Consider the following 16867-nt stretch of genomic DNA (forward strand, 5'->3'; position numbering starts at 1 on the left):
TGCCCTCTAGCAGAGGCTACAAAGCAGGAAGTGCTAATTTGTAAAATTAAAGGGAAAAATAAGCTTCCTGTACAAGGGATGACCATTCTAAAGGGATGACCATTCTAAACCTTTCAAAGCTTCATTAATTTAAAAGCTTCTCTTCAGCCCTATAGTGTAGAAAGTAGAGTGAGAAATCCATGTTGCTGTTGTGAATGTGAATATCTTGTGCAGTCAGGTGATGGGCAGCAACCCCACCAAAAGTTCTTTTTGCACCAGTGGTGATTACTACAGCAAATCTGTCATAAATGAGATCTGAATTGGGGTGACTTAAAATTTTGAAGAAAGGAAGGGTACATGTCCTATGTCCATTTTTTATAATTTTACTGATGACTGCACATACATTTCAACCATCCAATAGAAATTATATTTTGGTTGATGATTTTCCTGTTGGTGCTTGTACATAAGAGGAAATTTTACTGAATGGTTGTTTAGGGAAAATCTTTCATTATGGTGCCTGTGCATACATTATATTGAAGGGCTCACTTGGGTGAATGCTTCATTTTGGTGGTTGTACATACTAGGAAATGTTACACGCGTTTCGTTTGGGTAAGCGTTTAAGTTTGGTGATTGTGCATTCCACAACATTATACTGAAGGGGTTGCTTGGGTGAAGTGTTCATGCTGGTGGTAGAACATACTAGGAAATGTTACTGAAGGCTTGTTTGGTGAAACGTTTTATTTAGATGCATGCATACCTGGACATACTAATGAGGATGTTGCTTGGGGAAATAATTAATTGTGTATCAGGGAAGTGCTTGTGCATACATGGTCTGACTGCTGAAGTGACCGCTGGGCAAAATAGTTTATTGTGCCATTTTGGTGCTTTTGCATACACAATGCAAACAACTGGAGGGGTTACTGGGGAAACATAGAAATTAAGTCTGAAAATTACATATGGTTACATTACTTAGAATACATCACAGAAATGTAATTATACTGTAATATGCCAGCATATAAGACATCAGATACACCACTGACTAATTAATAGTGTAATGTAAAATAAGCAGACAAGAAATCCCTTCTGCTTGTATTATTCTGTTTGTAATTAGTAGTTGCATAAGTGAGATAAAAGTTATCACTTTTTGACAACTGCCAGCATGGAGCTACCATATTTTTTATGCATTTTTCCTGGCTTTGTCAGTTTGTTTGTTTGTGTCTTTCTGCTTTTCCCGGTTAGGGGTCGCCACAGCAGAACTCCGGTCCACTAATGATTGGCAGTGGATTTTTACGTGCCGAGTTGCCAACCCTGATGCACAACCTTCAACGAAGGTACACCCATTCACGCATGTCTCCACGCAGAAGACATTCTAGCTGAGAATCAAACCGGACAGCGTCTTACTGTGAGGCGACAACGCTACCGCAGCACCACCACAGCAGCTGGCTTTGTTAGTCATGTGTGGAATTTAGGTGGGAGGAAGGGCTCAGTAATATGTAAGTGTTATACTATTTTACTGAATTACTCAGGTGTTCTCCTTACTGATAATGAGTCTGTGTTACACAACAGCTGCACAAGGTAATATAATGAATGCTTAGTCAACAGGTTATGTGTAGCAATTATCACTTTTGTCTGAGCATGCATAACTTTGCAGTACTGAAAGGAAGGTCATTATCAAATTTGCAATAAGTGCAGTTACAATACAGCAGTGAGTTATTATCACTTTTCTGGTAAAAGTCTCAGCTGCTGTCACTGTTACTCACATAAGTAGAAGTCGTTATCACTTTGACGAATGCACAAGCCAGATTGTGTTTTTTCTCTATTTGTAGTCATTGCAAGCCACCCCCTCCATTCTTCATCAACTAGCTATCCTCCAAAACCTCTGATGTTTTTTATATATATATATATATATATATATATATATATATATATGCATATATGTGTGTATATTGATATATATGTATGTACATAATGTACTTGCAAATATACACATACACACATGAATATCAGTATGGCAGTGGCCTCTCTTGGGAGATAGGGTGATGCATCTGCATACATTGTCTGTAGTTCATTTAGAGGGGATTTACATGTGTCCTTTCTGTGCATACATTGTCTGTAGTTCATTTAGATGGGATTTACATGTACCCTTTCTGTGCCCCCTTGTCAGGTACTGGCCAAGCCCTTATGCACCAAGGTCAGGAAGGTTCCTCTTCAGACATTTATGCCAACTTCTCTTGTTTTGATGGGTGCATCACGGGGGGCATACCCAGCCATCCATGGATCTTGTGATTGACCTGGATTGCGGTTTGGAACTTGGAGACTCTTCAGCTCAGTCCCATAGTGCTGCTGTCCTAGGTAGAAATGGTCTCAGGGCTGCCACTGTGATGCAGTGTTTCCCTCCGGAAAAGGACACATGCAAAAAGACAAATCCTGGGGCAGTCTTAGTCTTTTCACATGTTGTCTGGGGCAGTCTTAGTCTTTTCACATGTTGCCTGGGGCAATCTTACTCTTTTCACATGTTGCCTGGGGCAGTCTTAGTCTTTTCACATGTTGCCTGGGGCAGTCTTAGTCTTTTCACATGTTGTCTGGGGCAGTCTTATTCTTTTCACATGTTGCCTGGGGCAGTCTTAGTCTTTTTACATGTTGTCAGGGGCAGTCTTAGTCTTTTCACATGTTGCTTGGGGCAGTCTTAGTCTTTTCACATGTTGTCTGGGACAGTCTTAGTCTTTTCACATGTTGCCTGGGGCAGTCTTAGTCTTTTCACATGTTGTCTGGGGCAGTCTTAGTCTTTTCACATGTTGCCTGGGTCTGTCTTAGTCTTTTCACATGTTGCCTGGGGCAGTCTTAGACTTTTCACATGTTGCCTGGGGCAGTCTTAGTCTTTTCACGTGTTGCCTGGGGCAGTCTTAGTCTTTTCACATGTTGACTGGGGCAGTCTTAGTCTTTTCACATGTTGTCTGGTCAGTCTTAGTCTTTTCACATGTTGTTTTGGTTGAGCTCTCCACTCAGTCTCCCTCCCTTCAGGTGTATTAAGTGTATGTAGGTCAGGGCAAGACCCTTTACATTGAGCCCTTATGACCATTGCATTGTGAGAAGAATGGAAAACACCCATGACCAAGTAGGGACCAGTATGGTAAGTAAAACTCTATTATGAAATGTATTGTGTAAAATATATTTTTATGAGTTTGGCAAATAGCTGTGGTAAGAAGCTGGTGAAGATGCTGAGAAAGAACAACTGTTTCAGGAGAGTGCTAGCATGTACAATCGAATATGCATTGTATGTGTATATGTATAGTATTGATAGTTCCAACATGTAAAAGAATTGGGCCTGTATGTTGTACACATGTGCAGATATCAAAGTTTGTTTCTGACTTAGGTTATGGAAATTCTGATTTTTTTAAATATTTTGGTAAATAACTTTGCAAGGGAGCATCTGAATGTGCTAAGTAATACCTCATTTTTAAGACAGTACTGATAGTTCTAACATGGTAAAAGAATGGTGCCTGTATGTTGTACACATGTGCAGATATCAAAGTTTGTTTCTGACTTAGGTTATGGAACTTATGATTTTTTTTAATATTTTGGTAAATAACTTTGCAAGGGAGCATCTGAATGTGTTAAGTAATACCTCATTTTGAAGACAGTACTGATAGTTCTAACATGGTAAAAGAATGGTGCCTGTATGTTGTACACATGTGCAGATATCAAAGTTTGTTTCTGACTTAGGTTATGGAAATTATGATTTTTTTTAATATTTTGGTAAATAACTTTGCAAGGGAGCATGTGAATGTGCTAAGTAATACCTCATTTTTAAGACAGTACTGATAGTTCTAACACGGTAAAAGAATGGTGCCTGTATGTTGTACTTGTGTGCAGATATCAAAGTTTGTTTTGGACTTAGGTTATGAAAATTATTATTTTTTTCATATTTTGGTAGATAACTTTGCAAGGGAGCATCTGTATGTGCCAAGTAATACCTCATTTTGAAGACAGTATTGCTGGTTCCAACATGGTAAAAGAATTGTGCCTGTATGTTGGACACGTGCAGATATCAAAGTTTGTTTGGAATTAGGTTATGGAAATTATGATTTTTTTCATATTTTGGTAAATAACTTTGCAAGGGAGCATGTCAGTGTGCCAAGTAATACCTCATTTTGAAGACAGTGTTACTCCTTACAACATGGTAAAAGAACTGTGTCTGTGCACTCTACACATGTACAGATATTACAGTTTGTTTAGTCTTGTACGATTATGAAAATTACACATTAACAATACTTTTCATTATTATGCCCATATCTTTGCAAGGGAGCATGGTGATCACACAAATGATGCATCATTTTGAAGCTGACATTCAGATGCACAACTTCTATACTGATATGTAGGCTCTATCTGTTACAGGTGATGAGATATTACACTTTGTTTAGTTATCAATTATGAAAAATAATATATGAATCATATTTCTGTGAATATCTCAAGAAAGGAACATCACACAGTAATGGTTAAGTTATCATTTTAATGCTGACATTCATACTAGCAAATTACATTCAAATTGTATGGGTCTGCATGGTACATTGACCAATATATTATGCTTTGTTTTTCCAAAAAGGTAAAAAATATGCACAATATCAGCATTCCTTGCCAAATATTTAATAATGACTTCAATATACACTATAAAAATTTACACTGTTGGAAAGGTCAGTGTCTGCTGAACAACTTTCGCATTTACATTTTTAGTCTAGCTCTTATAGTTAAAGAGTTATGAACATTTGTTTTCTGTATGGTATTACAAATGGATTTTCTGAAAATGAGCTCAGGCTATACTGTTGTTCCTATGGTGGAATTAAGCAGGCAGCTTTTCCTGAGCTGCTCCGGAGTGAATGAGTTAAGAGGTGCATATGTGCTGCACACCATCATTAGTGTCATCATATCTGATAGCAAGCCATTGAGATATCAGAATGCTACACATTATGTACAGTATGGGTTACATTTGACAACATAACCAGGACATTCTGTGGTTGTTTGCACAGTACTGAGGTCTGTGTAACTATGGTGAATGTCGACAGTGTGTGTATTTTTAATATGTTTTTTAGCCTGTGTACAGACTGTGGTAGATGTCATTGTTATAGGTCCTGTCCTATCTGATGTTACATGCTGCTCCACTCTATGTTACCATATTTCCTTACATGTTTGTAGGGCTATAGACACACATGTCCAATACCACAGACAGACAGTAGTTCACACCATGTAGCAGCCCAGTATATGTAGGGTTAGTCTGTGAGTGGCACATATGAGGATGGTGTTGAACAGATAGTCCATATACTGTACTTTTATGCTAGCTTACCATATGTGGCTGTGGCTGTGTTCACATTGGATGTGGTTATGCACCTTCACACAGGTGTATCTTACCCTGTGCTGTCACATGCCTGCAGAGCCTGCTATATATGCAGGTATATGTGCATTCCCCCATAGGAGATATAGGCTAGTGTTGAGCCAGTCTGATTGTAGCCTGCACAGTGTATTGTTACATGTCTAACAGCTTAGTGTACTTATCCAGTGAGATGTCATGTGCAGATACTTGCTGCATGTACTGTTGCCGGGTCTCCCTTAGCCATGTATGTCAGACAGAGCAGTGGGATGCTGTACAGATGTATGTCAATATCTAGTGGGTATTATGCAGCCATGGCACACCTGTACCAGCGGTTATTATGTGTCAGGCCAGACAGGGGTGTGTGAATGCATAACCTATGGTGGCATATGTATACCAGTCATTATGTGTTATACCCATCTAAATGACTGTTAACATCCATATTGTTATGCATCGTACACATGTTTAGCACTAAGGGGTTCTGTGCATACCTCTGGACTGTAAAATGTGTTTCAGAATGTCCACATATATTGGCCAATATCTGTGCTGCAGTCCACAGGGGCATTACGTGCTAGCAGTGGTACTTTACTAGGATATCTTTAGGATGTCTGTCAGTAGCCAATGGCACACATGTGTAAAGCAGATGTGACCTCCCACACACACCATATCTGTGAAGACAATCCCAATTACAGTAGCAATAGTCTGCCAATATATCTGCTATACATACCTGACATCCACTTGCACTGCGACGTTGGGACTATAGGGGCTGGGGTAGGGCTACACTCCATGTCCAGGACATATGGTTAGAATATCTGTACATATAATCATCCAAATATATATATATATATATATATATATATATATATATATATATATATATGAGATTACACATATACATATCGACATATATAAATGGGCATGTATATGTACACAGATATGCATATACACACCCAGATATATACATATACAGAGCAATATATGTCTAGACATATACAGATAATGATACATATGCACATATACATATGGATATCTACAGATATATCAACAGTAGTAGATATATCGGTATAGATATGTATGCACATATAGTTATAGATATCTATATATATATTTATATTTATATTTATATATATATATATATATATATATATATATATATATATATATATCCCAACATAACTCATACAATGTGCATACATATATAACTATATACACATATATCTATGTGTACATATACGTATAACTATATATACACATATGTATAGATACATATATGTATAGATATGTACATACGAAGAGGTGTACACATGGCCATATATATGTAGCACTATACAGATGTGTATACAGACATATGTATGTGTATACCTGCATATGTACATGTAGACATCTATACACCTATATGTATACAACAATATACCTATCAAGAGTAAACATCACGGTTGTGTATACCCTCCCACATGTATCCCACTGTATGTATCTGCTATGTGTACATTATGATAAAACAACATATGTGATGCAGTCATATTAATGACAAAGACTACACAGTCTAGGACATAAAGGCAAGTGTTCAATATCACTCTATTTGGGTAATGACAGCTACATTGGTAACACAACAGCTGTCCCCACAGTTGTCATGGCATAGTGGTCATGTGTTGTGACTTCAGTGTAAAGGGCACTGAGTTCATGACCTGTAAGGGTTGCTCATTTTGTTGCTGGACAGAACAAGGTATGTTGGATACAGAGTGGTTAAAGCAGTGTTTGTGCAATGTAAGCCACACATGTCAGTATCACGACATTGCTAGGTAGGGGTCTAGTCCCAGTGTTGGCAAGTAACAGTGTGCGTGTATGTGGATGGGTCTACATCAGGTTGCAGGGTATACATGCCTCAGTGGGCCACCTGTCCATGTGGCACAGGCAATACCCGGTATAGTAACCTGTGAAATGTGTTTGACTGTATCCCAGATATGTCACTACCATGGTGTCAGCACAGTGACATTCCCTGTTGTGCAATATGACTGCAGATCATCCTTGTGCTGACATATGTACACCTACAACACAACTGCATATCAGCTTAGAGACCACAACCAAGCAGTGTTACTAACATCTAGAAGGCATCATTGCTGGATGGCTACACTGCCTGCCAAATATGCCTCACACTCTACACCCTACAACATGTTACACTGCATGACTGTGGAACACTGGTGTACAGTCACCATGTGTATCAGAACCATATTAGCCTGTCCCTGCATCGATGATATGGATGACAGGGATGGGGCACAGGTATCATCATATGCACAGAGCATCCTCATGCTGACACATGTACACCTACAACACAATTGCATATCAGTTTAGAGACCACAACCAAGCAGTGTTACTAACCAATAGAAGGCATCATTGCTGGATGGCTACACTACCTGCCAAATATGCCTCACACTCTACACCTTACAACATGTTACACTGCAGGACTGTGGTACACTGGTGTACAGTCACTGTGTGCATCAGAACCATATCAGCCTGTCCCTGCATCAATGGTATGGATGATGGGGATGGAGCACAGGTATCATCATATGCACAGGGTGTGGTGTTGGTCTGCCAGAGGCCGAGGGTGGGCCATATATTTGACACCATGTGGGTGGGTGAGGGGTGTACTCTGGGGAGCTGGCTGAGGTGATGTGGTATGTGTAGGTATGAGGTTGCCCCAGGTGTGTTTGCATAGTGTGTGGGTATGTATGCACACAGTTCTGCCTTGTGGCCACCCTACACAGGTGTTTATGGACAGCTGCAAACCATACCGGGCAGAGTGTGCAGTTCACTGCCTCTGGCCATGGACACGTGGACTGTGCCTGCCAGGGGTTCCACGGGCACATGCAGGTACAGGCATTGAAGTGCTACTCTCACCTGCTGATGACATTTATCCACTGGTATCACATCTCTCCTGGGACTGGCCAGGACCATGTGCACATGGCCTGCTGTGGTGTGGTGTGGACAGTACACCCCCCCGCACTGCCAGGGCTGCTACTGCCACTATGGGAGCCCCTTGGTGTCCAGGCACGCCCATGTTGAATGCCAGCTGTTGGTGTTGCTGGCCCACTTCCACGTGGGGGTCGCCGCATCCCCACCACATGTTGATGCATGGACACACCACAGCTGATGAGGGCCATCATCTCATCATGCCATCTATCCACTTGCTCGGTAGAAGCACGGATGGCACCCGACAGTTCACGAAGGTTATCGCTTACAGATGTGAGTGCAGCCCTCTGCAGCCTAAGGCCCTGTCTGGTGTAATGCTCAATACATGCCTGCCCCACCATTACAGCCTGGTACATGCTTCTGCTGGTTGCAGCTATGTTGCCTATGCCAGGGGCATGATGTCCAACGGCCCTACCATTAGCACCCTGTGACATCCACCTATGTGGTAGCCTGATGGACATCTGGCTATGCCTGCTGTGAGTGGACACAGTAGGCATGGTTACCACACTTTCCTGTGCACTGCCACTGAATGCCAGCTGTCCCTCTGCTATGGCCATTGGTGATGGGGTGTGTATAGGCACTGTAACTGTGTACAGGGGTGGAGTGGCTAAAAGCGGATGTCAAATGTTGGCACAGTGTCAGCCCCTGATAACCCCACCTGTGCCTCAACATTATCATCATCATCATCATCGGTGTCTGTATGGACACCTGACCCACCTCGCCACCTGCGGGGGAAAACAATAACCGCACTTTAAAACCTGTACAGCATTGCTAAACAGTACACACACACACACGCACACACGCACACACGCACACACACACACACACACACACACACACACACATCTCCGTAATACCTACCTGTCCATGGCTTTACAGACAGTCCCATGTATATGTCCATGTGTTACCCCATCGTGCATCACACTAGTTAACATACACACATTGATACCATTCATTAACATCACAGTCCTCTAAATGTCCACACAAGTGGGCACAACACAAGGCTTGTTGCTACATTACCTGCCTGACATGTGTGTAGTGGAGTTACATGGCCTCAATGCTGTCATTTGGTATGCACCCTCTGTATGGCCAGAATGATGTGCATGGCCCCCATATGTGTGGGCTACTATGCTGTACCCATAATAGCTCCCACTGGTGTGTCATATGTATGTAATGCTCAGTACATGCCAGATATGCTGCTCCATTGGCCCATCATGTGTCAGCTGTAATATTTGGATATACTCCCTGGTGTTGACTATTACTTCCCCAATGCATCTGTAGAGCTGCATACATGGACTGTGGGTGACCTCTCCTCTGACAGCAATATTAAGTGTCTACCTGGAGTCTACCTTCCCTCTGGATGCCTGTTCCATGCTACAGGCCATATTATACTATTTTCTGTCCTGAGAGTATATGACAGGTATTCCTGGTGTGCAATGTGGCACTCCATGTCCATGTACTGCACGGTCCCAAAGGGGGGGGTACAGCCGTATGAACACCCCACAATCACACGTGCATACATGGCCACACACACAAAGACACACATGCACACATGCATCAGACATGCATCTACCTCCCACCACTTCACCAGAGTCACCCTGTAGGCAAACTAACTACTAGGATGTATACACACGCACACGCCCGCGTGTGGACAACACACACACACGCGCGCACACACACACACACACACACACACACACACACACACACACACACACACACACACACAGGTGAGGTTTCACAATGATCATACACACAGTCCTCCAATTACCCATCTACCAACATGCAGAACATATGGTACAGAACAGCATGCAGTTCAGCTGTACTCACAACATGCTAGCAATGGTATACATGTGTATGATGCATGTCCTGTGACTAGGTGATGCTCCTTCTTCTGGATACCACTGCACCCATCTACACATTATTGCTGTGCACCTGTTCTGCACCCTGCCATACACTGTGCACCACAACTCACAGGTGTCCTTTCCATTGCGGAATGTGTAGTACTGTGTCAGTTATGTCAGCTGTACCTCTCACAGCCCCTATGTGTTTCAGCAACACATACCTGGGATGATATGTGGACTGTTGTCATTGGTGAATGCCTGATGCCTGATTTACAGCTGTCAACATCAACAGACCATGTATGGCCACAGCAGAAATGCTTACACTGCCATCAGAGCATACCATGGCTATGGGGGTGTACACACCTTTATTGCTTTTACACACACATCCATGATCTGCCATGGGACCACAGCACTGCATATCTTAGCTATACACAAGCCAGGTGTGTAATATATGTCCTGTACTTTCACATGCAGTGTCTACAGATTGTGTTAGGTGAGCATCTGCTGACCGCAATGCATACACACCATGTGGGGATATGTGTGCACACCCTTATCATGATGGTTTATCACACCTCTTGTAGTTACTGCTCATGACAGGGGTATACCAGCGTGGGCCTTTTGCAATTGCCAGTGTATGTTCAGCCTCCCCTACACTTGTCCTCCTATTCTGCATGATTACAAGGTCTACTCATGTGCACATCCCATGGTGTTCACACAATGCTGTCACTATTGCAGTGTGGGTGGGTTACGGCTGCCACGGGTCCTGGACCTGACTATATGTAGATAAAGCCATTCCTAAAATCCTTAGGATCCCTGCTGCAGTGCACTGGTGTTTCATGCTGAGACCCCCCTCCCTCAGCATTTATGCAGATGCATGACAGGTAAGCCCTACACATATGTCTCAGCTTGCAGTGTCCCATACACTGAACACCACATGTTGCAGTTTAGACCCAGCTGATAATTTGGACTACTGTAATGCCGTATGCCATTGTGTATCTCAGCAGCAGTTGGCATTGCCCTACAGGTATGTACACTGGTGTTGCACGGTATATGGGTGCTTTCAGAACATGTCACTAATTTAGGCCATGTCTACCAACAGTATGTTACCCCCTGTGGACACATTCCATAATGACAGGGATGTTAGTTGTTATGCAGGTGTGCGTCATACCCTTTCAATACCCCATCATGTTCGCCCCTGTGATACCATGCATTTCACAGCAACAATACATGCACATGCACAGCATGCATTCAGATTAGGTGTGTTAGATGTGTGCATGGAATATAACATCACCATTACATGTCCGGTGTGTTGGCATACATCTATGTAAGACATACTCACCAACTACAGGCTGCTGCCTTGCTGTTACCATGGAGGTACCTACATACGTGGGTGAGAGATGCAATGTCAATGGCCACACCTGTGGCACTGCTACAGGCTGGGTGCAATACTACCATACATCAATCAAAAATTCCCACAATACTACCACATCTGGACATCTGTTTATCACTACAATGCAGCAACATAATACTTGTATGACATATCAGATATGCATAATCTACCTGTACCACTGCAAGATATTTACACAACAGTGGTCTACTGATGTGCCCTGTGTCCTTACCTGCATGCTCCTCAGCTGGTTTGTGGGTGACAACCACCTCCACAAAGGGGTCCAGTGGTTGATGGTGTTCCTGATGGGCAGGTGCCATGAGACTGGCCAGGAGCTTCTCCACACGTGTCAGTGGGGGATGGATGGCATGGCTCCCCCTGTGGTAAGGTGATCCCCCAAGACTGCGGCAGCATGCAGATGGGCATTGTGAAGCAGGGCACTGCAATGATGCCGGACCTGCTCATAACTGCGGTTATGCAGGCCAACATCACTGACTCTGTGGACTACATCATTCCACAGGGTGGTCCACTCCTGCTAGTCATGTGCTGTCCTGCCAAAAAGAACCTGATAGTGCTGAACCAGGTGGTTGATAATTACCTCATTCTCCTCCTCTGAATACACAGGCAACCTGATGTGTGCCATCTTCCCTGAAAAACATGAGGATGGAAACAGGTCTGAGCGACTCATATGGCAAGGTTATCACAGTTCGTAATACACATCTCTGTCACCCCCCCACCATATCAGCTTCAACAGACTATACACACAACTCATTAGGTATGGCTACAGCTTAACTAGCATTTGGACAGATTGTGTATTGTACCACACCTTCTGCTATGTGACTGTAGCCATTTCCCCTGTGTGGACACTAGCATTGCTGGCCTGTTACAGACTATTCACTTGCATGTCATTGTCAAGGCCACTATGGTTACATATATGCCAGTGGTATGGCTGCTCTGAGATTGCTGCACATCTGACAGTCTGTGTTATTCGGGGGTTCTATACATGCTGTTGGACATGTACCAGGATTGTGTAGACTATTACTACCAACATAGGTGCTATGACAGTGACATAATAACATGTATATGTTCCAATGGCCAGCTGATGCACCTCTCTACACCCATCTGACCAGGATACCTGGCCACATCACATGTGTGTGTCAACCTGGGGCCTCCTCATGTACTGTTACAGCAATACCGTCAGGTGGAACCACCCAGGGGATGTTGGTACCCCCTCAGGGCACACACCAACATGTTCCTGTACCCTGAACTCAGTTCTATGGTCTGTTCCATACCAGGCTCCACAGACAACAGTCTGAGGTACCCAGTACACATTCACATGGCCAACATGCTCCTCCTGCTCAGCCGCCAGACCTGGCACCTTCAGGACGTGGACTGCTGTTGTGATTGGCGGTGGGAGCATTGTTCCCATTGTGCCCATATTGGGGACCATGAGGCATCCACATCATGGACCACACACACCATCCACAGTGTTTACCCACCACATGTGTCACATATCACCCCTGTAGACTTTCCTCTATATCTACCAGTCGTGAAAACCTCCACATGTCCTATTGCATACTTCACAGGTGGGGGCATTGTGGTGCTAGAACGGGACTAACATGTGACATACCCATCCATAGTGCACACACTGCCAGCTGTCGCGATATCTGTGTGTATTGCTATGTGTGCTGCTGCCTCGTACATAGCACACATCACTGTGGTAGTGATATAGGGGACATGTCTTTCCATACATATCTGTTTGTGTGTGTGTTTGTACAGATGTAGACATTTGCATATAGGTATATATCTATATATGTGTAGATATATGTGAATTCATATATATATATATATATATATATATATATATATATATATATATATATATATATATGCACATATATATGTCTACACATGGGTATACGTATATACCTGGACATACATGCTAATATACATTTATCCTTATATATTATATCTGTGACAAATGTGCACATATGCATACCTATATGGGAGGTACATTCAGACATCAGCTCCACAATCTCACGACACCTCCCTGCACAGCTGCACTGTTCTGCCTTGCTACAACACAGACAGGTGCCACATATGGACATGGCCTGACATTAGTGAGGTATATGTGTGACCTTTATCCAGGTAACCCTATTACACACCTATGGCATTCCGGCATGCTACATTACTGATTCACCTGGGTATCCTGCCAGTGGTGGTCCTTGGCTCCCACATGTCCATCATACTGGCATTACTTCCACCACCGGCTATTGGCCACATCGTATGCATAATTCCCATTACACAACACACACTATGATGGGTTACATCCTGTCTGTCAGTGCTGACCTGCACAGTTAACAGCTATGGCCCTCTACCCACAGGGACAAACACTATTGTCCATAGCAGTTGTTCAGCTGACCATCATCACAGCAACACCAGCTGGCACATATAACTCATTCCACATAATCTATCACGTTACAATGGACTAGGTACTACATTCTAATACATGAACATATACTTCACATACCTGTTGTGGGAATGATGTATTAATGACTGGTAACTGGTTAGATGGCTGCGTTTTCAGCTGTAAATGTTCTCAGAGTTTTCTTTTTTCCCATTTTTGTTTCAGCTTGTTTGCTTTCTCTTTCCTTTGGATGGATTGAGCTGTTTGGGGTAGATTGCAGCCTGGCTTTAGTAGGTGATGCACTTGATCAGGTGATGGCCTCTGCACCAATCACTGTCTTACACTTGTTAACTGCATGCAGCTTGCTGTGTAGTACTTCCAATTACCACTGTCATGGCAACCACCTACTATAAATCCCTACATCATGTGGACATGGTCCCTTTACCTTTCCTGTCTGATGGACATCCTTCTTGTTTGTGAGGATCAGTGTTACAGACAGCAGGTAGCAGTACCTCTCCCAGGGGAACCATCACACTTAGGCCAGCTACATATTTGTAGGAGGTTCCAGAACTACAGACAGAGTGTGAGTAGAGCTATGTTATGCTTTGCATAGTACTGGTGTTACAGGGTGTGTGTGTACATACTAGTTTACCTTGGAATGCAGTCTGTCTGCATAACTCTCAACTGTGGGCCAATCCTGTTGGTGGCCAAAGGTGTGCCTATCATGTTTTGTCTGTCTACTACACAGGTCCTGTTCATATATTTCACTGGCAGTGTGCGCGTTGAGTGCTGTCAGTACATGGCTACATCCATTTATGTCTCTAACCTCAATTCCCAGGCTAAGGGTAAGTTGCAGATTATCCTGTAACACCAGCAACTTGCTTAGTGTATGGCAACAGTTTCCCACATATGGGCTTGTGTTCCAGCCTCTGTCCTCCACCTACATACCAAGCTTTGAGCATATGACATGCTGTCAGGGGTTGTTCTGTAGTGGGCTGTGTGTATATCACAATGCCATTGCTGCCATCAGTCCACTGCTGTTGTATCCTCCACACATACAGTGGTGCTGGGGCCATATATGTGTGGGCTACACCAAAACAATACATGTGTGCCCTTATGCACTCCAGAGGCCATTGTATGTAACAGTGGTATATGGGCCTATAGTACTGGGTCTATAGGGGGATGCACCATAACTGACCTAGGCTGTTACAAAAAGTGGGGGTATCAGGGCTGAGTTGCCTTAAGGTATCTGGATGTACAGTATCATATACTTCACCTATATTTACATTACTCACATAAATTGGGTTAATGGAGACCTACTACCTCCTGCCATACAAGACTGTTCTGTTTGTCAGTGTGATTGTGATGGTGTCAGTTATGCCTTATTATGTAACAGTTACATCCCATTTGGTCAACTGAAGACTTCAACACCTGGTGATTTTGTACAGAGTGTAGATAGAGGCTGCTGAACTATATACCTGAATTGCATACTGTTGATTGCTTGGTATCCTGTGGCCCAGTCTGTCTTTACTATTGTACAATTTGAAGGCATTGGCCAGGACAGCAACAGTTGTGAACCTTTCCAGACTACTGTATTAGTATAACTGTTTCACAGTTGCATTACTCTGTTTATATGGATGCAAGTGTCTGCACAGCTATATGACATGGCATATAGAACTGTGATAGTACACAAATAAAGGTTTTCCATTTCTGCAAACATGTGTGTGGTGTTTTTTCTATGACTTCTCTGTGGGTATATGTTGCAGGCAATGATTGTATTTGTATGGGTGGCTCATACAGTGTGCAATTGTTCAGGTGTGAACTGTAGGCTTCGTGGCTGTTCCATATTGTGTGCACCTTCTACATATGTATCTTACTGTACACATCTCTGGACGTGTCTGTGTAGTCACATGTATATCTATATATATGTATATGGGTGTACTTTCCTACAATGTAAATTCACTTTTTCGAAATGGGAAAGTACATCCCCACTTAAGCGAAAGTGCACTTTAACGAAAGTACAGTTTTGCTTAAGCTCACTAGACCAAACCTACCGCATCACAATGGAGGGCATTGAAAAACAGGCTATGTCCTGGTGCGATAGTCACAGACTTTAGGGTTAGGGCATGGGTCAAGGTAAGGGGATAGCCCTACTAACTATCCCCTTAGCCTAACCTGTGCCCTAACCCTAAGGTCCATGACTAATGCACCACAGTGGGTGGTGGACATAGGAATGTCTTCCACTGTGGTGCATTAGTCATGGACCTTAGAGTTAGGGCATGAGTCAAGGTAAGGGGATAGCCCTACTAACTATCCCCTTACCCTAACCTGTGCCCTAACCCATAGAGCCATGACTATCGCACCACAGTGGAGGACATAGCCTGTTTTGGAATGTATTCCACTGTTGTGCGATAGTCACAGACCTTAGGGTTAGGGCATGGGTCAAGGTAAGGGGATAGCCCTACTAACTATCCCCTTACCCTAACCCATGCCCTAAACCTAAGTTCTGTGACTGCTAGCCTGTTCGGTCTAGCGGGTTCGCGAGAGTGCATTTTCGTTGAAGTGCACTTTCCCGTTAGTGTGGGTGTACTTTTGAAGTTCGAAGTGAACTTTCGTTCTTCAAAAGTACACCCATGTGTGTGTGTATATATATATTTTTATATATATATATATATATATATATATATATATATATATATATATATATATATGGATAACTGTATCTGCATATATGTGTCTGTGTATATGTATCCTGGGGATGTTGATAGCTTCCATATTTTACATTGCTTATGGGAGCCAGACTGTACTGCATTATATGTTACCAATACCAGCCTGACATCATAAAGGTGGGTTGTAGTACTGTTTACATGTTATGCACATGTCATGTCAGGTCCTGCTTATGGGATCTGTAACACTTGGTA

This window comes from Protopterus annectens, chromosome 1.part2 (assembly GCF_019279795.1).
Source record: "Protopterus annectens isolate FY-2018-M chromosome 1.part2, PAN1.0, whole genome shotgun sequence".
Lineage (NCBI taxonomy): Eukaryota > Metazoa > Chordata > Ceratodontiformes > Protopteridae > Protopterus > Protopterus annectens.